This window comes from Anabrus simplex, chromosome 5 (assembly GCF_040414725.1).
Source record: "Anabrus simplex isolate iqAnaSimp1 chromosome 5, ASM4041472v1, whole genome shotgun sequence".
In the NCBI taxonomy this organism is placed as follows: Eukaryota; Metazoa; Arthropoda; class Insecta; order Orthoptera; family Tettigoniidae; genus Anabrus; species Anabrus simplex.
Window position 1 is genome coordinate 101470618 of NC_090269.1, and position 25997 is coordinate 101496614.

General features: G+C 39.1%; 1 long non-coding RNA gene across 2 annotated transcripts in view; it reads left to right on the forward strand.

Annotated features, from left to right (window-relative positions):
* The window catches only part of LOC136874654 (uncharacterized), a 103049-nt gene that overhangs the window by 17165 nt on the left and 59887 nt on the right, over positions 1 to 25997 (forward strand). For both annotated transcript variants that reach the window (XR_010860269.2, XR_010860267.2), the window contains exon 2: positions 8345 to 8445. This is a non-coding gene — a long non-coding RNA (uncharacterized lncRNA). The remainder of the gene's footprint in view (positions 1 to 8344; positions 8446 to 25997) is intronic.

Here is a 25997-nt window from a genome sequence, read left to right on the forward strand (position 1 = left end):
GATAAAATGCATGGTGAAGATGACATAAACACCCAGTCTCCAAGCCAGGGGAATTAACAGTATGAGGGGCTTGATTCTAAAAATTGATCCAGGGCCATCAGACCAAAGGCAAGCATCCTTTCCATTTAGCCACAAAGGCAGACTTTAATTTGCTAAACCTTAGGCTACCATATCCACTGATCAGGGGTTGAGCATTGGCAGTAGCAGAGGCCAGGGCAGTAGCTTGTGAAGCAGCCTTCAGAACACAGCAGGATTCTCCGTTAGCTTTTGGCTGCGGCTCAAAACGCTGAAGGCTTGATGTTCACTAAATCAACCATCGAAAAGGGGTAACCTAAGTCTAGTGGTAGCCCAAGTCTTGATCCCAGCATATGCCACTGGAGTACAATATTGGTCTAGACAGTGTGAATGTGTGGTTATGTTTCTAGAAAATAGAACTCAGAGAGTTAGAGTAGGTGAATATATCTATTCCCGTAATCATTAAAGAAGGGAATTCCTCAAGGTGGTATTATTGGATCTTTGTTTTCCTATATAAATGATGAGTAAAGAACTGGCATCAGAGATAATGCTTTATGCAAATGATGCTATTTTGTATAGTGTAATAAATAAGTTAAAAGATTGTGAGCAACTGCAAAAAGACCTTGACAATACTCTGAGATCGACAGCATGCAATGGTAGGATAACTGGGGTTACGTCAGGTTGTGAGTTTCACTAATAGGAAAAGTCCTCAGTTTTAATTACTGCATTGATGGGGTGAAATTTCCTTATGGAGATCACTGTATATACCTAGGTGTTAATATAAGGAACGATCTTCATTGGGGTAGTCAGATAAAAGATTGTAAATAAAGGGCACAGATCTCTCTACATATGGTTATGAGGGTATTTAGGGGCTGTAGTAAGGATGTATAGGAGAGCGACTCTCACCAGGATTACTTGATTTAAGAACTGAAAACAGTCCAAAGAAAAGCAGCTTGATTTGTTCTGGGTGATACCCAACAAGAGAGTAGCATTACAAAAATACTGCAAAGTTTAGGCTGAGAAAACTTGGGAGAAAGACGAGCTGCTCGACTAAGTGGTATGTTCTGAGCTGTCAATGGAGTTGGTATGTTATGACATTAGTAGACAAATAGTTTGAGTGGTGTCTTTAAAAGTAGGAAAGATCGCAATATATAGATAATCGGAATTATCTCATAAACCATACCAGTAGTTAGTGGGACATAAAGCCAGTAACATTAAGTTGGAATTCAAGAGGACAAACCCCCTGTGGGTGGGAGATGCAGATGAAGAATACATGCACAGTATCCCCTGATTGTCATAAGAGATGACTAAAAGGGGCAACAAAGGGATGATTGTATTAGAACCATCCATGAAACTACTTGTGATTAGTACAATCATGCAGGGAACACCATGGGTCGCCTTTACTTGCGAGTAGTACCACTATGTTAGGTACACATCAGGGTTGTAATTAGAAGCAGCAGAGAGTGGCGTCACTGTGGGTTTGCAGTACCTGTGATCGGTACCTCTATATGAACGACACCGTGGGTCTGCGTTGCCTGCATTTAGTACCCACTATGTGATGTGAGGAACACCACAGGAATACCGGCACCCATGATTAATTCACCTATGTGAGAAACACCATAGGTCTGCGTTACCTGTGACATGCGATACTTGTGAGTAATACCATAATGTGTGGAACACAGTGAGTATACGCTAGTTCTGATTAGTACCGCAATATGACAAATAGCATGGTTCTACTTTACTAGTGATAAGTAGCATTATGAGGGGCCTTTGACCTGGATTTTGGACCCATTTAGACATCAAGCATCATTGTTTCAAGAATGTGCTTTAGAAGCAGTCCCTTGGTCAGTAATACTATTGTTTTTAGATAGTTTCTAGGAAGGTGGGGCATTGCGGGTCGGATCCACTGATTGTCTTAAATTTATATTCATCCATGCATTCATCATCACCACATTTTGAATTCTGATCAGTGGATGATTTTGGACTTTTAAATTGTCATTACATTTAGTCTCATTTCGTTCCATTAAGGGCCGATGACCTAGATGTTAGGCCCCTTTAAACAAAAAGCATCATCATAATAATCAAGAGGACAAATTAGGACAAAGATTTGTTTATAGAAAGAGGAGTTAGGGATAAATTTCCAATTTCTTTGCAATTATTTAAGGATAAAACTAGGTAAGCAACAGATAGGGAATCTCTCACCTGAGCAAATGCAGATCAGTGGTGATTGATGACTGACTGACAGATCTTTCGTGTGGATAAACATAGGAAATGGGAAGGAAAAATGAACCCATCAGGTTAATATAAATACAAAAGGATGAAGAAATCTCCACATCTTCTTACATTGTTGTCTTCAAATATCCCAGTTTTGCAGTCATTTCATTTTGGCCTCCATGAGCTATTTCTGCTTGCCAGGATGATGGGCTTCAACACATGCTGAGGGGCCATCTTGACAGATCTTTAGTCTTCATATGAAATGTTTAAGGAGAAACCAGGATAAACGTAGAAAATGGGAAGACAGAATAAATGAATCTTGGAAATTTAAACTTTAACTCGCTTTTGGAGAACTATTGCAATAATCATGAAAATCCTATTAAACCATTTGCAGAAGATACCTTTATATTTCTCCTGTATGGCCATCATCATTAAGGCATGAAGTCTATAAATGGTCTGACACCATGGTTAGCTGGTTTGAGTGCTGTTGGCTGGAAAAATTTTCATAATCAGAATGTTGGCCAGTGGGGTAAGAGAGGTGGTGGTATAAAATTTCTAATCACTAAATTGCGTGCCAAAAGCATGGATTAAATTTCAAACCTCTTCAGTTCTCATATGGAGTGTGGGCATATGACACTGTTGATGGTGATTCGTCCATTGGATGGGGACGTAAAGCCTTATGCAGACCCGTTGGTGCTATACGACAGGAATAGGCTATGTTCTGGCATCAGCTTTCACCCTCCCCTTTCCTACTATCATACCAAGTCATTCATTTCATCTCACTCCTCTGAGGTTAATGTCCAGAAGGGCACCCGGTCATAAAAACTCTCTACGAAGATTCATCTCGCTTCATACTGGACCCAGTAGAGAAACAGGACAAGGGTTGGACACACACTTCTATATTTCTTTCAGTATAGTGTTTCTTCTATAAACAAAAATATTTTATGGATCCTAGTTAAGAAATGAATTTGTCATGGGTTACTGTTCATGAAGCATTTTGGATATCTCTGAAATTTTCCTTATGTATCTATATTATTTTGTATAAGAACTAGCTGTTACCTACGGCTTCACTCGTGAGGATTTGGTAAGTTGATAAAAGTTAATTACTCCTCGGCACTACACTAAGATATTATATGAAAATCCCTAAAGTATAAAAACTAGCCGAAAAATTGCATTTCATTTACCGCAGAACGTCTTTGTAAACCACGTTTGTGGCATTGCCTTTTGGGGCTAAGATGACCAGGCTACTGGCAGAGCTAAATTTGGAACATGCGACATGAAACTCTACATGTGAGAAACAGTCCTCTTTTTAAGTCAAAATAAAGGGTTTCTTTATTTCTAAAGAAGATTCCAAATACCGATTTTCACGTCTGTAACATCTTAGTTTTTGAGATATAAGTATCCTCATAAAGATAATTAAACTCCTTCTTCACTTATTTTCAATCTCCAGCTTAAGCTGATTTTCCGAAAACAAAAAGTATGCATTTCTTTATTTTTAAAGGGGATTACAAATACCAGTTTTCATGTCTGTAACATGTTAAGTTTGAGCTATACTGTAAATATACCCATTTTAAAAAAAACAGCCGGGCTGAGTGGCTCAGACGGTTGAGGCGCTGGCCTTCTGACCCCAACTTGGCAGGTTCGATCCTGGCTCAGTCCGGTGGTATTTGAAGGTGCTCAAATACGTCAGCCTCGTGTCGGTAGATTTACTGGCACGTAAAAGAACTCCTGCGGGACTAAATTCCGGCACCTCGGCATCTCCGAAGACCGAAAAAGTAGTTAGTGGGACGTAAAGCAAATAGCAGTAGTAGTATTTTAAAAAACTGTCCCAATCCTTGGCTGATTGGTCAGCATTGATAGCTTCAGTTCACAGGGTTCCGGGTCCGATTCCGGGCTGGGTCGGGGATTTTAATCGCGTGTGATTAATTCATCTGGCTCGGGGACAGCTTGTTTGTGTTGGTCCCAACACTCTTCTCTTCATATTCACTCAACACACCACATTACCAACCACAGCAGGAACACGCAATAGTAATTACATCTCTGCACACAAGGTTAGCATCAGGAAGGGCATCCAGCCGTAAAACAGGGTCAAATCCACATGTGCGACACAGTTCGCTCCTGCGTCCCCATAGGTGTGGGAAAAGCAGTAGAAGAAGAATATACTCATTTTAAAAAATTCCCCCACTTTTTTATTATTTCACCCCCTTGAGTTGATTTTCAAAAAAAAAGTGTGTTCATTTATTTCTAAAAGAGATTCCAAGTACCAGTTTTAACGTCTGTAACATCTTCAGTTTCTGAGATCTATGTATCCTCATATACAGAATTCAACTCCTTCCTCACTTCTTTTCACCTAACCCCACCCTCACCCCTTAAGTGAATTTTCTGAAAAGAAATTTATTTTTAAAGGAGATTCCAAATACCAATTTTCATGTCTGTAACATGTTAGATTTTTGTGATATATTGTAGATAATCTCACTGCTATAAGAATATTGGAGCTGATGTTGCCGTGGTTACGGCAGTTCATTTCTTTATCCAATTCCTAGAGCAGGGGTAGTGTGGTGCCAATATCTCCATAACAGTTGGTTTTAGGGCCTTAAAACATAGTTTTCGGGCCCATAGGGCTTACCGAGTTTTGTTCTTTGCATCAAGGGGCTTAAATTGAGCTTTGTCTTGTCCTTGTACGACAAATTTGATATTTCGCCTATATTAGCCTAGTATTATTTTCATATCTCCCACCGTGCCCCCCCCCCCCCCCCGAATGGTTTTGAAAATAAAATACAGCCCATGTTACTCACTGGCAATTTAGCTTTCGATAGGTGAAGTAATTTTTAAAATCGGTTCATTAGATTTTGAGTCTATCCGTTACAAACAAATATACAAATTTTTCCTCTTTATAATATTAAGTATAGATAATGTCATATTCTTGGTCTTTGAATCCTGGCCTTATTTATGTCAAATATTCCCTGGTTCTGGCCATATCTGATTTTTTGAAGAAACAGGTTTTTATTCATTAACATTCAGTACATAAAACTGTTTCTTTTTCTCATCTTGACAAGCAATTTAAATATAAAAATAAGTTACATGCTAAAATATAAAAATCAGTGTTTTGTAATTTCTTTCCTTTGTATTTCATTTCCTTCAGTCCAGAAACATAAATAATAGAGAACTGAAATATCTATTTATACTATTATGGGATAGGTGAAATTACAAATAACCTTATTTATCGTTTCCAGATTATCAGGAGTGTCCATGAATCAAATAGGAGAAAATTCTAGAAAGAAAAATTGACAAGAAATCCTAACATAGACATATTTATTTAATCTAATGCCACTGTTGACCTAATAGAATTTGTTAATTTTTAGCTGTTTTACATTTTACAGAAATCTATTTTAGGGTAGTCAAAATAAAGAATAGGGCCTAACCTATGTAATAAAATATAAACACAGTAATACTGAATAGGGTTAACTGATAATAGTTTAGTTCCCATTTTCTGTAAAATCATGTAATAATTATTTTATCTAGGCTAGTAGGGTTGCCCATCACACTGAACAGATTTCTCCTGTATATATGCAACTAGTGCAAGAGTGAACACATCCATGGCTTCACACAGCTGCTTGTAAATATGTGATCTGGCACTTCATCTTCATCTGATTCATTCATCAATCCCAGTTCCATGGTAATTTCTTTCTGGATTTATGATGTCATTTAGCTCTGTACAGAGGTGCTAACCTTTGAAGTGGATTATCAGTAATCGCCCTCCGCCCGCAAGAAAAATTTTGAGTCAAGTTCAAAGCATGCACTTCCATTCTCAATAATGACACCCCTTTTATCCTTCCCCCTAGCAATCTGTTCGAAAGTATATAATATTACACAGTGCCATTTGCACAAAACCTGTTAGTTCTGTGATAAAACATTCCTTGTAGCTTGTTTCTCATGCAGCAGCTGCTTTTCAATGTAGCTTTTCTTGAAGCATCCTTCCCACTATGATAATATTTTCGTCTTCTGAACCACAAGCAATTCCAGTGCAGATGTGTTTAATGTAGGCCTCACTTCTTTCTCAATCTCTCTGTCAACTGTCAGGTACACTAAACACAGAAAATACAAAATTACTGAGGGATTTATAGTGGAGAAGATCAGCGCCTGAGCTCCTTCATTCACAATGAATTTTACAACGCTTATGGGTAGTGAAAAGAACTTACGATCGAATAAGTATCGTTGCTAACTCACAAGCATTGAAACGAGGACAATTTAGGAGAAATGTTCAATCCTTTCGAGTCTTTTTCCTTTTCTTGTTTCCGTAGAAAATTTTCTCTTGATAATGTCAGCTTTTCCATAATAATTTCCCCTGTGACCGTAATTCCGTAATCGTGAGGTGAAATCCATAATAGTTGGCACCTCTGTCTGTATCACTGCCTGAAAAATAAATTGCAGCTTAAATTTCAGTTCCTTGTTATTTGCATTTCACACCGCTGTTTGTGGTTTATCCATAGCAACTGAAAAATGTCAACTACATAAAAATTATCTTTATCTCCTTATTTCCTCATATATAACTGTGTTTTTGTTTAGCCAGGGATAGATTTTATTTAGGCATGAGTCATCCAACCACAAACATTTTAAAAGGAAATTTGAAATAGATATCCTTTGTTTAAGATGCAATTTATCTAAAAGTCAGGAGATTCAAAATTTATGGCTAAAGTCATAAAACAATGATAATGCCAACATTAAAATTCACTCACAGTTTTTAAGTTTGCAGTGTAAATGTGCACTTAAGCTTAGGTGGAATGAACATATATTTACATCCGTAGGATTAGAAGTGTTAAGTACCGGGCTGAGTGGCTCATCTGGTTGAGGCACTGGCCTTCTGACCCCAACTTGGTAGGTTCAATCCTGGTTCAGTCCGGTGGTATTTGAAGGGGCTCAAATACGTCAGCTTCATGTCTGTAGATTTACTGGCATGTAAAAGAACTACTGCGGGACTAAATTCTGGAACCTCAGCATCTCCAAAAACTGTAAAAGTACCAATATAGTTGTTCCATTATTGGACATCATAAATTTTCTAGCTAACTAATTCCTGGTTGCCAGTGTTTTGCCCCAGGGTGCTAAATTGGGCTTACCAGTAGGTAAATAGCACACCTACCATGACTCATGGCTAGTGCATACCATGGAGGCCACTGCATAGGCTACCTGGATCCACCGGCAGTGCCAATTCACTATGAGAGACTTTGTCTCGTTTTCAAAAATTGATGCCTGCCTGTTCATCAGATGATACGGATGTTGATTCCCATAGGGAACCTGAAATATTTGTGCCAAATGAGTAAATTTATAATACCAATATAGTTGGTCCGTTATTGGACATTATATATTTTCCAGCTAATTCGTTCCTGGTTGCCAGCGTTTTGCCCCAGTGTGCTAAGTTGGGCTCATCAGTTGGTAAATAGCACACCTACCAAGATGCATGGCTAGTGCATACCATTGAGGCCACTGCATAGGCTACTTGGAGCCACTGCCAGTGCCATTGCAGGCCCAACTTAACACACTGGGGTGAAACTCTGGCAACCAGGAATAAGTTAGCTGGAAGATTTATAATGTCCAACTAACTATATTGGTATAAATATTTCAGGTTCACTATGGGAATAAACATCTGCATCATCTGATGGCCAGGCAGGCACCAATTTTTGAAAATGAGTCTCATAGTGCACTGGCACTGCTGGTGGCTCCAAGTAGTCTACACAGTGGCCTCCACGGTATGCACTAGCCATGTGTCTTGGTAGGTGTGCTGTTTACCAATTGATGAGCCCAACTTAGCAAAATTTATAATGTCCAATAACAGACCAACTGTATTGGTATTATAAATTTACTCATTCGGGACAAATATTTCAGGCTCCGTATGGGAATCATTATCTAAACCATAAAAGTTTTTAGTGGGCCGTAAAGGAATTATTATTATTATTATTGTTGTTGTCTTTGTTGTTAAGTATGATCCACATTCTAAGCAAGGGTACATTATGGCATGAAAAGGAGAGAAATTGCACCACAGTTTAGAAGATGGGGGTGATTTAGTATAGTAACAATGTGAGGAAGCTGAATGCAATAATTGTGATGTATTTCTTTGCAGTGCCTGCCATTGATGCTCATACTGAGAATCACTGTGGTGGTGAGCTGATCAAGCAATACCATCTATTTAGAAATTCGGGCAAGGAACTTAGAGCCAAGCAGGTGAGGGCATAAACTTATATTCCTCTGTATATGATTTTATGTAATGCTTGTGAAAGAAGCCCCAGACTGTTTTTGAAATTGGAGGGAATTTGTACAATCTTATTGAGCTTTGTTTATTACTTCTTAAACATGTAGATGTATGCAGAGAGAGGTATATATGATGTACTGGAAATGTTGCCCACATGTACTGGATGTTGGGGTGCATTTTCTGCTGTCGTAATAAAACATTTCTAGATATTGAGGCTTCATCATTTCATTCACAGGCTACAAATATTGTGGCTGTGAGATGGGGGATGGTCAAACCAGTGCTCACGGTTATATCTGAAAATTGCCTACACTGGGCTAAGTTGCCCAGGTGGTAGACTGCTGGTTTTCTGAGCTGAAGTTGGCAGGTTTAATCCTAGCTCTCACTGGTGGTATTTGAAGGTGCTCAAATAAATCAGCCTCAGGTCAGTAGATTTAGTGGCATCTTAAAGAAACCTGGGGGACAAAATTGTGGCACTTTGATGTCTCCAAAAACTAAAAGTAGTTTGTGGGAAGAAAAAGCAAGAAAAATATCATATTGAAAATGCTGTACTATAGGAACCTGTGTTTTATGACATTCCTATGCAATATGGTATAGCATGTGTTATTGCATAAGGGTACTTAAACTTGACATGCAAGTTACTTTGAATAATAATAATAATAATAATAATAATAAATGAAATTGCCATCAAAACAGGACTTCAAATTTCGTATGAGAAAACTCAGTACATGGAAGGAGCCTCACGATACTTAGATGGCCAACCTATGATAACTAAATTCGGCAAAATTGTTCAAGTGAACCAATTTAAATATTTGGGAGAAATTATTCAGCCCTCTGGTTTAAACTGCGAAGCAAATAAAGAAAGAATTTCCAAATTACAGAAAGCATATAGGATCACTTGGAACAGGTATAATAAAAAAATCAATATCTCGGAATGCAAAACTTAGACACTATAATACAGTGATCAAACCTGAAGCGTTATATGCCTCAGAAACCTTAATCATTGGTGGCGGATCTTTAACCAAAGATATTGAGAAACAAGAAAGGAAAATTTTACGTAAAAGTTTTTAGCCCAGTTTGTATAGATGGAATATGGAGGAAAAAATCATCCCAGGAGATATGTCATTCTGAAAAAATTTCTCACACTTTTCGGAAAAGACGATTGAAATTTTATGGACACATTATCAGAATGAACACTAACAGACTAACTAAAAGAATTCTCCACCTGGCCCTTTCGTCTAAAACCAAGAACAGCTGGCTTCATGAAATTGAAATAGATCTCCAGAAAATCAACATTTCAGAAGACATTGTACAGGTCAGATGTAAATTCAGAACCAAAATCGACAATCACCACTTTGAAGACAAACCCAACACCAGAGCTGCTATAACTTGGACAGAAGAACGAAGGAAGAAGCTCAGCGAGAGGATGAAGAGATTTTGGGAGGAAAAGACGGCCAGCACATCAGCTAAGCTAGTTCAACCATGCTCCTGAGTAGGGCATAACGATGTAAAAAAAAATAAAAAAAAAAAAAAAAATAATAATAATAATAATAATAATAATAATAATAATAATAATAACAATAATAGGGATGTGACGACCCCCAGTGGGTAACCACTGCAATCGGGCACCTGAGTATTGGTGGGGAAAACCACAACTAGTTAGAGTAGGAGGAAATTCCTGCTCTTAGCCAGAAAATATTGCGAGGCTCTCCAAGGCTAACAACCTTCGTAGTATTTTGGTCAGTGTGAAATATCACTGACCTCAATCTGCAGCTTTTAAACTGTGTAAGGCATGGAGGAAAGTTCAGCAGAAGCTACTACCCCAGATGGTACCCAATCCATCTTTGCTATGAGCGAAGCATGCAGGCCTTCGGATTCTGCGGAATCTGCACAGACATGAATAGAGGTATCGGAGACTCTAGGAAAGATCCAACACAAATGCCAGAATTTCTTTGTTACCTTTAACAAAAATACCCTTTGGAAGATTGGCAAATTGAAACAACTGATACTTTATCCCACCATCAGATATTGATAGCAGCTATTCAAGAAACAAGATTAACTGATGAAGTCTTTGAGTCAGAGGGTTACGGAATTTTTAAAGGAAAAGCTGGTAAGCATTCTAAATACAGTTCCCCACCATGGCACAGGTTTCAAAGCCAGTAGGAAGATTTGTTTCAGTCATTAACTTCACTTCACCTAGTAGCCGAGTTTCAACACTCTCCTTCCGCAGCACAGAAAACTTGGACATCTCCAAATCCCAATCTCGGGGAGTTTCAAATTGATCGAAGTTTACACTATTGTGAATGTTCATGCGCCAATTAGTCAAGCGAATAAGAGACCCAGAAGGAACAGATAAATTCTGGGAAGATCTTGAAGATGTTCTCTATAAGATACTTCTTGAGGATTTCAGTGCACAGCTGGGTAAAGAGAAAGTTCCAAAACATTATCAGAAACTATCCAGCACACCAGAGAACAAACTGCAATGGAGAGAGGCTCGTAGAACTATGTAAGGCCTTCAAGGTGGTTATGAAACCTACAGCTTTCAAACACCTGCTCAGAAAGACTATTCCGAATCCCAATCTCGGGGAGTTTCAAGGTGACCATGTCGCAGTCACCCGTAAAGCTCAAAGAGAGGTACAGAGTGTGAAGATTCTAAGGAATGCCAATCTAGTTCGGATCACTATCTATCTAAAATCAGTTAAACTGATTCCGAGAAACACCAGTGAGGTCCACTTTCAAACCCGACACCATCCACAAGGTCCAGAAACAACCAACGGATGATGGGTTTATAACCTTACATCCCTGAGAGAGTCCCCCAGGAGTGAAGGTTAGTAGCGTGTCCACCCCCAAAAGGGGAGATAAAGCAAACACCATAAACGGGCAGAACGAAAACAAACACCACACAAGAATCACCTAATAAGAGGAAAAGAACACTTACCTTGGCAGTAGGAGGGAAGCAGAAAGAGTCTGCGGTCAGAAATTAAATAAGAAACAGTGACAGTGCTTCATTGATTTAGTGAAATGAAAATCCACCATTAGTAAGAAAATAAATAACTTTAATTCACCTTATTTCAAGAAAATAAATATATTGCAAAATTAAAGGAGAAAATAAATTTAAATTGAAATTAAAGGTCTTGAAATATTATTTAAACTCTGTGGATAACACTAATAGACTATGAAAAGTCTTCTAGTAGTGGAATGCTCAAAATCAACAAATGAAAAACCAATTAACTTAGTTTATAAAATTAATAGTTTCAGAATGACATTAATTTAAAAGGACAACAAAATTCAAATTCAATAAATAGGTTTTGAAAGAAAATAGAATGCTGACCTCGATAAGAAAACTAATGAAACAAGAATTAAAGCTTATCTACTCAACTGGTTGCCTACTCTAAAATTATTAAACTAAAAATCTAGAAAAGTTAGGCCTAGGTTGTAGTAAAATTCACCACAATATAACTCTTACTGGGCGGCAAACCTTCGCAAGGGATAGTACATAATCCCACCAAAACACACAAAACCACATTTCAAATTTTACAGAACCCGGAAAAATAACTGGCGAAATAAATATAAGTAGACTTTACACTTAGAACACACGAAAATCAATCACATCCACATTAAGGAATGTACCACAAAGACACCACGCCCTGATTAAAAATCCAATGCCATCAACAAAACCCCGTTGCCAAGGGCAACAACAATAAAGCGTGTCCCCAAGTACAAAACAGACACAGAAAAACCCCAAAGGAAAGAAATAAATTAATAAGAGCCAGAAAAGGCAAAATAAGAATGAATAATTAACCCAAAAACCAAACCTCAAAACTAAATTTCAAACAGAACCTTGCAGTAGCTGTCCATTTACATAAATTTCCAGAAAAAAAATTTTCAGATGAAATCATAGTTATACTTAAAATAAATTTTGGTTTTAGTCCGCGCTGTACTTTCCTACTAAAACATGCAGTCATTACGCCGATCGGAGTTTATTATTATTATTATTATTTCGGGTAGAGATCACTTTTGCCACTTCTGACCGAGATTTTCATTGAAATTTTTCAGTTCTTAGATTTTTAAAAAAAGGGTAACTTACAGTTTTTAATCCATGAACAGGGAAGACATGCCGCGAGCTACAGTTACCTTAATCAACCAGGCTTCAAGTCTAATTTAAAATGCAGTTTAACTGCTCGTGCACCAATCTGAAATTAATCGAGACCAGCTTCAAGTTTTAGAGGGCAGCAAATGCCCACATGGGCCTGGTTTTATCCATTATCGAAGCTACTGCCCCAAACCATATCGCCGGTCCAACACACACGTCTTCTTTCCATGGTGATTCACTTCGAATTCACGGCGTCCTCGTGCCGCGTAGCGGGCTTGCCCTTGCCGCAAGCACAAGCGCAGAACCCATCGTACGGACACGATAATTTAAAAGCTTAGTTGCCAGAGTGTTGCACTTCACAGCGCGACAAGATAGGGTAATTGAGATCAGACAAGAACGGTGAGAAATTTCACATTAAATGTGAAACAATAATGTTCTTTCACAAGGTTCATTGACACAAATTTCTAGGAGTACAGGAGCCAGTCCAAAGGGTTTACTTGGGAGGTTAAGTACCATAAATACCGTCACAACTTGAAGATCAGTTGATTTGATGTCCGGCTCCATGGCTAAATGGTTAGTGTGCTGGCTTTTGATCACAAGGGTCCCAGGTTTGATTCCTGGCAGGGTTGGAAATTTTAACCATCATTGATTAATTTCCCTGGCACAGGAGCTGGGTGTATGTGTTGTCTTCATCATCATTTCATCCTCATCACGACGCGCAGGTTGCCTACGGGAGTCGAATCAAAGAAAGACCTGCACCTGGCAAGCCGAACCCCTCCTGGGATCTCCCAACATTAAAAGCCAAACGCCATTTCACTTTCAGTTGATTTAATACTGAAACACTATGCTCATGTCCTGAATTTACAAAGAAATTAGAATCTCTGAATCCCCAGAACTAGGAAGAGCTGCAACAGACCTTGGTTACAACAGCAAAGTAAACAGTCACACTGATGAAATCAAAGAAGAATGCTTGGTGGAATGATGAATGTGACTCAGTGGTAAGACAAAGACAACTCTCCTAGCAAAAATGGAGTTTCGAAAAGAACCAAGATAACTGGGAAAACTTCGTGAATGAGAGACAATGTGTGGCAAAAACTATTTGCAATCTAAAACAAGAATCAACTAACACACATTAAACAAGACTTCCAGAGGAACACATGGGACTTATACAGAACCTTCAAATGCAGTCTAAACAAGTATAATCTCACAAGCTTACAGTTCAAAAACTTGGATGGGAAACTAGCTTACAATGACAAGGATAACTGCCAGATTCTAGCAGAGTACATTGAATTTCTTATCAATTGTGAAATTATAGTATCCACTTTCTCTTTTGAAGATAACATGAAACACGTCCACCCATATTCATCCCCTCCAATGAAAGAAGAAATGAAACAGATTATCCGGTCGCTTAAGAAAAATAAGGCACCAGGGAGGACTCTTAACTGCTGAATTGTGGAAGCATGCTGGTAACAAAATGATTGATAAATTGACTGACAACAACAAGATTTGGGAAACTGAGAAACTTCTACATGGCTGGACCTCTGCCTTGATTCACCCACTGCATAAGAAAGGAGACAAAATGGATGTTAACAATTACTGTGGAATTCCCCTCCTATTGGTATCTTATAAAATTCCCTCAAAAGCTCTGCAGATTAGGACAAAACAACTTGCTCCACAACTGGAAGAGTACCAAGCAGGGTTCACAAAAGAGCGCTCATGTGCCAAGCAAATTATGAATCTAAAATGTATCCCCTCATATCTGACACTAAGGAACAACAAATTTGTGGTGACCTTTGTTGACTTCAAGGTGGCCTCTCGATTGATAGAATCACTCTTATTAAAGTCCTAAAGGAATTTGGCTTGGATAACAAAACCAGGGCAATCCTCAAATGGACCCTAGCTAACCCAACCCCCAGAGTTAACTTCAGAGGAGAAATTTCAGACACTTTCAAGATAGACAGGAGTTAGGCAGGGAGATGGGCTCTCGTCCCTGCTCTTCAATTGCGTCCTTGAAAAAGTCATCCGTGAGTGGCGCAAAAAAATTAACAATGATGGGCTTCAAAATAGTGTGAGATTGGGTTACAAGAACATGAAACTTTCAATTGATTGTCTACCTTTTGCAGATGATCTAGCAATTTTCACTGATTCTTTAGACATGGCTGCAAAGCAAATTAATCACCTCAAGACACAGGCAGAGAAAGCAGGCCTCCAGATATCTTTGGAGAAAACCAAATTCATAACTAACATCAAGCCAGCAACATGTGAGCTAAACGTAAACCAAGGGCAGTCAAATGGACAGATAAGTTTAAATATCTTGGCAAGTGGATAGAACCAAACATCTCTGAAAAAGCTTTCACGTCGCGTATGAATAAAATGGTAATGGCTTATCAACCGACCAAAGACATTTACAACAAAATGTCCATATCCTTGAACGCAAAACTGACATTACTGCACTGTCATAAGACCAGAGGCTTTGTATGCAGCAGAATGTCTAGCTATGAACAAGAAAGACCGGATAGAAAAATTGGAAATTAAAGAAAGAAAGAAAGAAAGATCTTAGGGAAATTTCTTGGCCCAATTAAAGACAATGATAAATATAGATGTCAGCATAATCATGAGCTGTATACTCATGTCCAGAAGATCTCTGATGTTAAGGGGAGAAGGAGAATTGCATTTTATGGCCACTTGCTAAGAATGAAACCCCACAATTATCAAACCAGATCTTTACCTGTTTTAAAGATAAGACCCAGCCAACTTGGTTCAAGGAGGTGGAAAGGGACCTACAGGAGATGGGGATCACTCACAAAGATATAAAAGAACCTAACCCACTCAGGAGAAAACTAAGATCACCAATATTTTCAAGGAAGGCCAAAGTTAAAGGCAGGAAAGACGTGGATGGAGGACAGAAAAGAGCAACACTAGCAACGAATGAAGTGAGCACAGGACGAAGATCAAAGCCCAGAGAAGACAGCTGAAATAACTTGGTCCTTACAAGGCTGATACGAACAAAGAGAGAAAATAATAATGTAATTAATTGTTAAGAAAGATTGAGGAAGCCCTGGTAATTTTGCTGTCAAAACTAATTTTGAATTAATAAATATAGAAACTGCCTGAAAAGGAAAACATACAGTAACAGAAATCATACCTGGAAAAAATCTTAATTAAAATAGAATGAAATGTTTTACTTTATTACGAGGGGCGTTTGAAAAGTCCGTGCAAAAATAAAAACTACTTACGTGTTTGAGGTAAACCTTTTTTATTTTTCAACATAGCCTCCTGTTAGGCTTATACACTTCGTCCAACGATGTTCTAGTTTGTTGATCCCTTCCGAATAATAGGATTTGTCCAAATCTGCAAAATATCCATTAGTATTTGCAATCACCTCCTCATTTGAATAAAATCTTTGTCCCGCCAGCCATTTCTTCAAATTGGGGAACAAATAGTAGTCCAAGGGAGCCAAGTCTGGAGAATAGGGGGGATGTGAAATGAGTTGGAATCCTATTTCCATTAATTTTGTGACCACAACTGCTGAGGTGTGTGTTGGTGCATTGTCGTGATGGAAAAGGACTTTCTTGCGCGACAATCGCGGGCATTTTTCTTGCAGCTCAGTTTTCAAACTGTCCAGTAACAATGAATAATATGCACCTGTAATAGTTTTACCCTTTTCCAGATAGTCGATGAGGATTATCCCTTGCGAACCCCAAAAGACAGTCGCCATAACCTTTCCGGCTGAAGGAACAGTCTTCGCCTTTTTTGGTGCAGATTCCCCCTTGGTAACCCATTGTTTAGATTGTTGTTTGATCTCAGGAGTATAGTAATGTATCCATGTTTCATCCACAGTGACAAACGCTTAGTCATCCAGATTCTTCTGAAACAGCTGCAATCCTTGCAACACTTCACACGATTCCGTTTTTGGTCAAGCGTGAGCAATCGAGGCACCCATCTTGCAAATAGCTTTCTCATGTCCAAATGTTTATGCAAAATATTATGTACCCATTCAGTTGAGATGCCCACAGCACTAACAATTTCACACACCTTAAATCTTCTGTCATCCATCACCATATCATGGATTTGATCAATGATTTCTGGATTCGTAACCTCCACAGGCCTTCCAGAACGTTCAGCGTTGCTTGTGGCCATTTGGGCAGTCCGAAAATTTTGAAACAACTTATAAACTGTTCTAATCGAAGGTGCAGAGTCACCATAATGTTTATAAAGCTTCTCATTAGTCTCTTGAGGCATTTTGCCTGTCATAAAGTAATGTTTAATAACCACACGAAATTCTTTCTCGTCCATTTCTTGAAAATCACTCAACTTACTTGATTCACACGAATGCCAAACACAAAGAAATAGACCAATATGGCTGAAAATTGGTGTGCGTTCATTCAAGAGATGCTACTAACTAAACATGACCTCGATACGCGCCGGTGGTGCCATCTCTTGGACTTTGCACGGACTTTTCAAACCACCTTCGTACCAGGAACAGGACTGAAGCTAGGGTACAAGAAAGACAACCTTAACACCTTGAAGATGAGTGACGTACGCCGTATGTCGATGGTAATGTTCCGTGGAGGAACAGCGTTGATTTCTAGTGCTTATATATATCCGCTTCAGCATACTACAAACGTTAGCAGAGTGCTGGAACACATTCCGCAATGCTGGTAGTTCAATTTTTTTTTAAACCACCGGGAGAGTTGGCCGTGCGGTTAGGGACGCGCAGCTGTGAGCTTGCATCTGAGAGATAGTGGGTTAGAATCCCACTGTTGGCAGCCTAAAGATGGTTTTCTGTGGTTTCCCATTTTCACACCAGGGAAATGCTAGGGCTGTACCTTAATTAAGGCTACGGCTGCTTCCTTCCCATTCCTAGGCCTTTCCTATCCCATCGTCACCGTAACACCTATCTGTGTCGGTGCGACGTAAAGAAAAACAAACATGAAAACCAAGTAGTAGCACATAATCAGAACCTAATTCCATTATAATACTAAGTTGGTACTGTCGAAGCGGCTTCAAGGGCGCAGGGTCTTGCGCGGCCGACAACTAGAGCCAGAGCCTATTTCCACAATTAATGTATTTTTTTCATTTCTCAGTGATTAGTATGTATGTTGTTTCATAAATGTATCATGGTGTCAGACTACATAACATTTCATGTTTTTAATATGCATAGTGAACATTTGAAAAAAATTGAAAATAGATAAAACAGATTTTTAATTAATCTATAAAAGTTTGTAGTTTTGTTCCAGTTTTGAAAAACAAGGTATGCATGCATAGCTTAAACGTTGCTGAATCCATAATAAGTTTATGGCTGTAGGTAATGTTATCAGTTATTTTTTTGTATAAAAATATGAAAACCGTTAAAATGCTCATGAACCCACATGAACCCCTGCAGACTTGCCAACAGGATCAATCAATCAATACTGATCTGCATTTAGGGCAGTCAACCAGGTGGCAGATTCCCTATCTGTTGCTTTCCTAGCCTTTTCTTAAATGATTTCAAAGAAATTGGAAATTTATTGAACGTCTCCCTTGGTAAGTTATTCCAATCCCTAACTCCCCTTCCTATAAATGAATATTTGCCCCAGTTTGTCCTCTTGAATTCCAACTTTATCTTCATATTGTGATCTTTCCTACTTTTATAAACGCCATTCAAACTTATTCGGCAGCTCTTCTTCTTTCTCTCAATCCTTTCCAACCCAAACTTTGCAACATTTTTGTAACGCTACTCTTTTGTCGGAAATCACCCAGAACAAATTGAGCTGCTTTTCTTTGGATTTTTTCCAGTTCTTGAATCAGGTAATCCTGGTGAGGGGTCCCATACACTGGAACCATACTCTAGTTGGGGTCTTACCAGAGACTTATATGCCCTCTCCTTTACATCCTTACTACAACCCCTAAACACCCTCATAACCATGTGCAGAGATCTGTACCCTTTATTTACAATCATTTATGTGATTACCCCAATGAGGATCTTTCCTTATATTAACACCTAGATACTTACAATGATCCCCAAAAGGAACTTTCACCCCATCAACGCAGTAATTAAAACTGAGAGGACTTTTCCTATTTGTGAAACTCACAGCCTAACTTTTAACCCCGTTTATCAACATACATTGCCTGCTGTCCATCTCACAACATTTTCAAGGTCACGTTGCAGTTGCTCACAATCTTGTAACTTATTTATCGCTCTATAGAGAATAACATCATCTGCAAAAAGCCTTACCTCCGATTCCACTCCTTTACTCATGTTGTTGTTGAGTCATCAGTCCATAGACTGGTTTGATGCAGCTCTCCATGCCTATCCTGTGCTAACCTTTTCATTTCTACGTAACTATTGCATCCTACATCTGCTCTAATCTGTTTGTCATATTCATACCTTGGTCTACCCCTTGGTCTTGCCACCTACACTTCCTTCAAAAACCAACTGAACAAGTCCTGGGTGTCTTAAGATGTGTCCTATCATTCTATCTCTTCTTCTCGTCAAATGTAGCCAAATCGATCTCCTCTCACCAATTCGATTCAGTATCTCTTCATTCGTGATTCGATCTATCCATCTCACCTTCAGCATTCTTCTGTAACACCACATTTCAAAAGCTTCTATTCTCTTTCTTTCTGAGCTAGTTATCGTCCATGTTTCACTTCCATACAATGCCACGCTCCACAAAAAAAGTCTTCAGAAACATCTTTCTAATTCCGATATCAATGTTTCAAGTGAGCAAATTTCTTTTCTTAAGAAAATTCTTCCTGGCTTGTGCTAGTCTGCATTTTATGTCCTCCTTACTTCTGCCATCGTTGGTTATTTTACTACCCAAGTAACAATATTCATCTACTTCCTTTAAGACTTCATTTCCTAATCTAATATTTCCTACATCACCTGCCTTCGTTCGACTGCACTCCATTACTTTTGTTTTGGACTTATTTATTTTCATCTTGTACTCCTTACCTAAAACTTCATCCATACCATTCAGCAACTTCTCGAGATCTTCTGCAGTCTCAGATAAAATAACAATATCATCGGCAAATCTCAAGGTTTTGATTTCCTCTCCTTGGACTGTGATTCCCTTTCCAAATTTCTCTTTGATTTCCTTTACTGCCTGTTCTATGTAAACATTGAAAAGGAGAGGGGACAAACTGCAGCCTTGCCTCACTCCTTTCTGGATTGCTGCTTCTTTTTCAAAGCCCTCGATTCTTATCACTGCAGACTGATTTTTATACAGGTTGTAGATAATTCTTCGTTCTCGGTATCTGATCCCTATCATCTTCAGAATCATAAATAGCCTGGTCCAATCAACATTATCGAATGACTTTTCTAGATCTACGAATGCCATGTACGTGGGCTTGTCCTTCTTGATTCGATCCTCTAAGATCAGATGTAAAGTCAGGATTGCTTCACTTGTTCCTTTACTCATATCATTGATATATATAAGAAAACATAAAGGTCCAATAATACTGCCTTGTAGAATTCCCCTCTTAATTATTACAGGGTCAGATAAAGCTTCACCTACTCTAATTCTCTGAGATCTATTTTCTAGAAATATAGCAACCCATTCAGTCACTCTTTTGTCTAGTCCAATTGCACTCATTTTTGCCAGTTATCTCCCATGATCCACCCTATCAAATGCTTTAGACAGGTCAATCACGATACAGTCCATTTGACCTCCAGAATCCAAGATATCTGCTATATCTTGCTGGAATCCTACAAGTTGAGCTTCAGTGGAATAACCTTTCCTAAAACCGAATTGCCTTCTATCGAACCAGTTATTAATTTCACGAACATGTCTAATATAATCAGAAAGAATGCCTTCCCAAAGCTTACATACAATGCACGTCAAACTTACTGGCCTGTAATTTTCAGCTTTATGTCTATCACCCTTTCCTTTATATACAGGGGCTTCAATAGCAACTCTCCATTCATCTGGTATAGCTCCTCTGACCAAACAATAATCAAATAAGTACTTCAGATATGGTGCTATATCCCAACCCATTGTCTTTAGTATATCCCCAGAAATCTGATCAATTCCAGCCGCTTTTCTAGTTTTCAACTTTCGTAACTTATTGTAAATGTCATTGTTATCATATGTAAATTTTACTTCTTGGGCCTTAGTCTCCTCCTCTATCTCGACATTAGCCTTGTAACCAACAATCTTTACATACTGCTGACTGAATACTTCTGCCTTTTGAAGATCCTCACATACACACTCCCCTTGTTCATTAATTATTCCTGGAATGTCCTTCTTGGAACCTGTTTCTGCCTTAAAATACCTATACATACCCTTCCTTTTTTCACTAAAACTTGTATGACTGCCCATTATGCTTGCCATCATGTTATCCTTAGCTGCCTTCTTTGCTAGATTCAATTTTCTAGTAAGTTCCTTCAATTTCTCCTTACTTCCACAGCCTTTGCTGTGGCAGGTAGAGGGAAGGTATCCAGGAACAAGTGGATCTCTTAGTAAAGTCAGTTTTCAGTGTGTTAATGTCTCATGCCTAGCCCTTGCTGACGATCTCATCATACTAACAGTATAGAGGAGGCTACCCACCACCTACTGAGTCTTCATATTGTAGCAGCTAGGGCTGGCTTGAAGATAAACATCAGGAAGACTGAATTCATGACTAATATCAAGGAAGCCCCTTCCACAATACTATTAGAAGACACCCCATCAGAAAGGTCCCAGCATTCAAGTACCTATGAGAGTGGATTTCAGCAAACCAGAGTGGGAACCTATCCATAGACACCAGGTGCATCAAGTTTGAGAGGACCTATCAGTCCTGCAGAAGCATCTACGCATCAGTATACCTCTCCAAGAACCTCAAACTCGCGCACTCTAATGCAGTAGTAAAACAATCTCTTCTCTTCACCACCGAGTCTCGTGAAAAAGGCGCCTGGTCTTCTATGGGCACCTAACCCACATGAACCCCTGCACACTTGCCAACAGGATCTTCGCTGTGGTAGGTAAAGGGAAGGAATCCAGGAACAAGCGGATCAGTTAAGTCAGATCTGGAACAACTGGGGATCACTTGGGCCTTCTGTTTACTCCTCTTCCAGTACTCCATTTTCTTTCTGAGCCAGCTTTCTTTCCTCTGTCCGAAAGTCTGTTGGATCCTGTGTTCTTGTAAGCGTTATTGGAAAAATTCCGTGCTGGATGGCTTGCTGAAACTATGGGTAGTAATTTATTTTTGTTTAAATCCTTTAATTTTTTTAAATTAATGAAGTCCTCTCTTCTCACCACTCTAGCATAGAGTAGACAGGTACAGCAATGAGATTGTAAACCTTTCAAACTCAACAGAAAATGCAAGAGGAAAGAATATGGGTGCATGCCTCCTATGAATAAATCAATCCTTAAAATTTTTTTAAATTAATGAAGTCCTCTCTTCTCACCACTCTAGCATGTAGAGTAGACAAGTACAGCAATGAGATGGTAAACCTTTCAAACTCAACAGAAAATGCAAGAGGAAAGATATGGGTACATGCCTCCTGTGAACAAATCAATGCATATTTCAACAAGGTGGATAAAAAGCTTAACACTTTCAATACTACCATATTTTAACATGGACCCTGACAGTGAACTGTCTTTTTCATGAAATTTAATACTTTATTTCACAACAGTTTTGCACATACATGATTTTTGTATCATGTGAAGGTGTCACACATCCAAAATGAAGATGTTAATCAGGAAGTACTTATCTAAAGTAATTTAATTATACTAGTCTTGTAAAAACATTTTTTAAATGTACAGAAAAAACTTTTTACATTCAAGTTATGCCAGTAAATCTGCTCAAACAATAAAAATGGATGATTTAATGTGGCTAAATAATCCACAAATAAACACAATTACATTTGAAATACAAACTTTACCTATTTAGGAATAGTTTGTCTTGGTATGGTATTCCTGAAAATATTGGGCTGTGCATAGTCCAACCTCTCACTCCTTGCGCCACAGTCTTCCTTTTCACAGTTCAGGTAAATCACCAGCCTGCATCTCTTTGTATAAACTAAAAAATAGGCCTAAATTTCTGGAGAGGTGAAGTATTTCTATCATTTATGATCTGGGGTTTCCGTGGTTCACAGAGGAATAAGAAATGCCTGGATTGAATGGCTGGACAAGGGATTACTTAGAGCAACTTTTAGCATAAGAAATTTGGAAATTTTATTTCTTTCCTTTCTTAAGACTGAGAGGTGGGACATAGAATAACATAGAACAAATGAAAAGATTAATAACAAGCTCGTCAGCTGTAACGATATCTTGGACTTGGACGTCCTGAATCAGGTAAAAGAACCTTGGGATAAATACCTAATCATTAAATTACATAGAAAAGAGCATAATTGCTGCTGACAGGTACAATATTTTTAAAAAGCAAGGTTTGCTCCGAGCAGGTACACTTCAGCAGAGTCTGAGCTCCAAGATACAACAGTCTAGCCTCAAAGAGGCAATCAGTTTCTTATGACACACTTAAATTACACTAGGTGACCCATTGGGTGAGCCCATTTCAAATTGTTCTTACACAGTTGCCCCAAGGTGGGCTTATTAATTGCTCCACAATAATAGTGATCACTATTCCCAAAGAGAACCAAAACGAAGACACAGTTATCATAAGAATAATGCAGAATAAACAAGGGCGTAATTACCCATACTACACAGCCTTAAGAGTAAAATGAAAAAGTTGCACATAACAGGCCATGAACAAAAGACAAGGAGGCAAAACACCAGCACTCCTTATAGAAATTTCTGGAAACCTAGGTGGGCGTAAGGCCCAGTGACAGACTAATCCCGTACTAAAAAGGGTGACTAAAGGAGGAACATTTAGAGCGAACACAAAATTTTTAAAATTTAGAGGTTGAAAACTTTGTAACACAATTGAAAAGTTGAATGGGAAATGGCAGAGGGTCACCACTCGTGTTCCCTTACATTACATATTCCCCAGTAGGGAATAGAACTAGTCCTAAGACTTTGCCAAAAATCCTACATTTAAACCACCAAATTACAAAATTACATTTTTTAACTGGTGAAACCTTCCCCTCAAACTATCCACAGGCGCTATCGCATGTTCAGGTAAATTCTGCCATTGCCTTGTATCACTGGATCTTCAAGCAGGCTGCGCCCCTGCCTCCCTAGGCCTCCATCAAGTCGTACTCTCAGGCACTGGAGCAATTCAGACAAGACGGCCCTAAAGTGCTCGGCTTATGTACAGTAGTTCCGTAAGGTAAGGTTACAGATTAAATTGAACTACACTTTGCTGATAGGCTGAATTCCCATACAATCCCAGGATTGATTGGCTTGCAAACATATTTACAAGACAAGTAGATTACAATAGAGGAGGAACCAGCTGAAGTATTGACAACTTCGGTACATTCAAAAAAAAAAATCTCCAGAAAAATGTATTCCACTAACAAAAATGAAATTTCCTACGCTATTAGTTTATTTTTAGTCTATGAGATGTCATGAGTACCTAGATGACGGAGCCATCTCACCCTTGAAAAATAATGTTTTTGGGAGTATAAAGTTGGTGTGTTGGCATAGATGGCCATAGAGAAGGCACGCAGTTTAAATAGCCGGGGAAGGTGTACACCTGGTAGACCTCAACCCCCTAAGGTTTTACAGTGGAGTGGACAGTTTTGAAATCTTGAAGTACCTTAGTAAAGATTGATGTTTAGGAATACATTGGCATTCTGCAGTATATCTTGTTTAAGAGTCCATTCTTTGTTAGTTTCGGTTTTTTGATGAGTTTTCCTGATAACAGCACGGAAGTGGTACAGGTCTGGACTGTAGTGCCGAGGGTTGACGGCTGGAGGGGCCACCCTTGCCAATGTCCGGATGAGGTGCTCGGACTCCTTGGGTGTCTTGAGATACCATCCTACTAATACAGTGAGGGTGATGAGAGGCCAAGACCAAAGAGTAAGGTCCCACCCAAGGATTGAGTGGGAGGTTGAGTACTGCATCCCAGCATCTTCCCACGATGACAGGCCCAAAGGTGGTGGTGTTTGGGGTCATAGTCGGAACGAGGCGGGCCCAAACCCCATGCTGGCATCTCTCCCAGGTTGACATCTCGTGGCCTCAGGTGTAATGTTGGGCACTGTAACATGTAAATTTTGTGGCCAAAGTAACTGTCATACAAGGTGGTACATAGTGTGTAGATCATGGGAGCAAGCTTGCCTGCAGGAACAAAATTTTTAACCATGACCTGATCTCTCAACTTTCAAATTGGTGGGTTTTCGTCCACAGTCATGTCATTTTTACTCTCTTATGAGAGGCTTTAAGATTATTCCTAGTTTTCCTCCATAGATCCTGGATATTCTCTAGATCTAATCTATTGTCTCTGGTGAGAGCTCATTGACAGATCACAAATTAGACAATGAAGTTTTTGAACGAATTTGAACATACGAGAAATTGGCAAACTTGTGGGACTCAAGAATGGCCAATTTAAAAGCCAAAGATTACCAATGCAAGGAAGTATCCCAACGAGAATGGTCTTCATGATGGAAGGCAATAAGTGGTGATTGAAAATTTTGATTAACCCGCTCAGTGAGACGTGGTTGTGAGGGTAATAGGCAGAAGTTGCAATGTCTGAAATAGATTGAAACAGATCTTACGAAATAGGTTGAAAGCAAGAGTCTTAGCATTATCGGAAACAATATACTGACATTGTTCAAATGATGCAAATATAGAATTGAGGCAAGAAATAGTTTGTTTTGTTTGTGCAGTGGCAAGCCTAGCAGGAAACAGCCATTAAAATTGGGTAAAACCATCCACACACGCACGCACACACACAGGAAGAATTTATTGCCATTCCCTTTTAATTGAGGGAAGGGTCCTACATAATCAGTGTATAATCGCTCCATGGGCGAGAAGCTTGGTGTGAAAACAGCCCTACTTTGGTAGATAATGGGGGCTTGGCAATCAGACAAGTTTTACATGCCTTAAACAATTCTGTAATTTTGCCATCCATGGCCTTCCAGATGAACAGCTCCCTTATTTTCTGTCTGGTTTTAAAATGCCCAGATGCGCCCCTACTAGGGTCTCATGGTTATATTTGAAGATCATAGGTACTAGAATGGATGGAACAATTTTCATCTTTTGATCGTGCCTTGATGGGCAATATAGGACCCCATTCCTCAGCACATAAGGGACAACGTGGTCCCCAGAAGAAAGTGTGTCAATGATGGGAGCCAGCACCGGATCTTCACATTGGTATTTAGCAATATCATGGTATAACGTACGGGTGTCAGTAAAGATGGCGCTTATACCAGAAGGTGTGGGGAGAGAAGGCGGTGGGCCTTCCTTGGAATCAGAACGACTTATGGGATCACTAGAAAGTATCCTACTTAACCCATCTGCAACCACATTCTCAGAGCTGCGAATGTGCCTCACCTCAAACTGCAATGCAGATATTCGAATTGCCCAGCGAGCAATTTGCCCAGTACGTCAATGCCTAGCAAGCACTCAA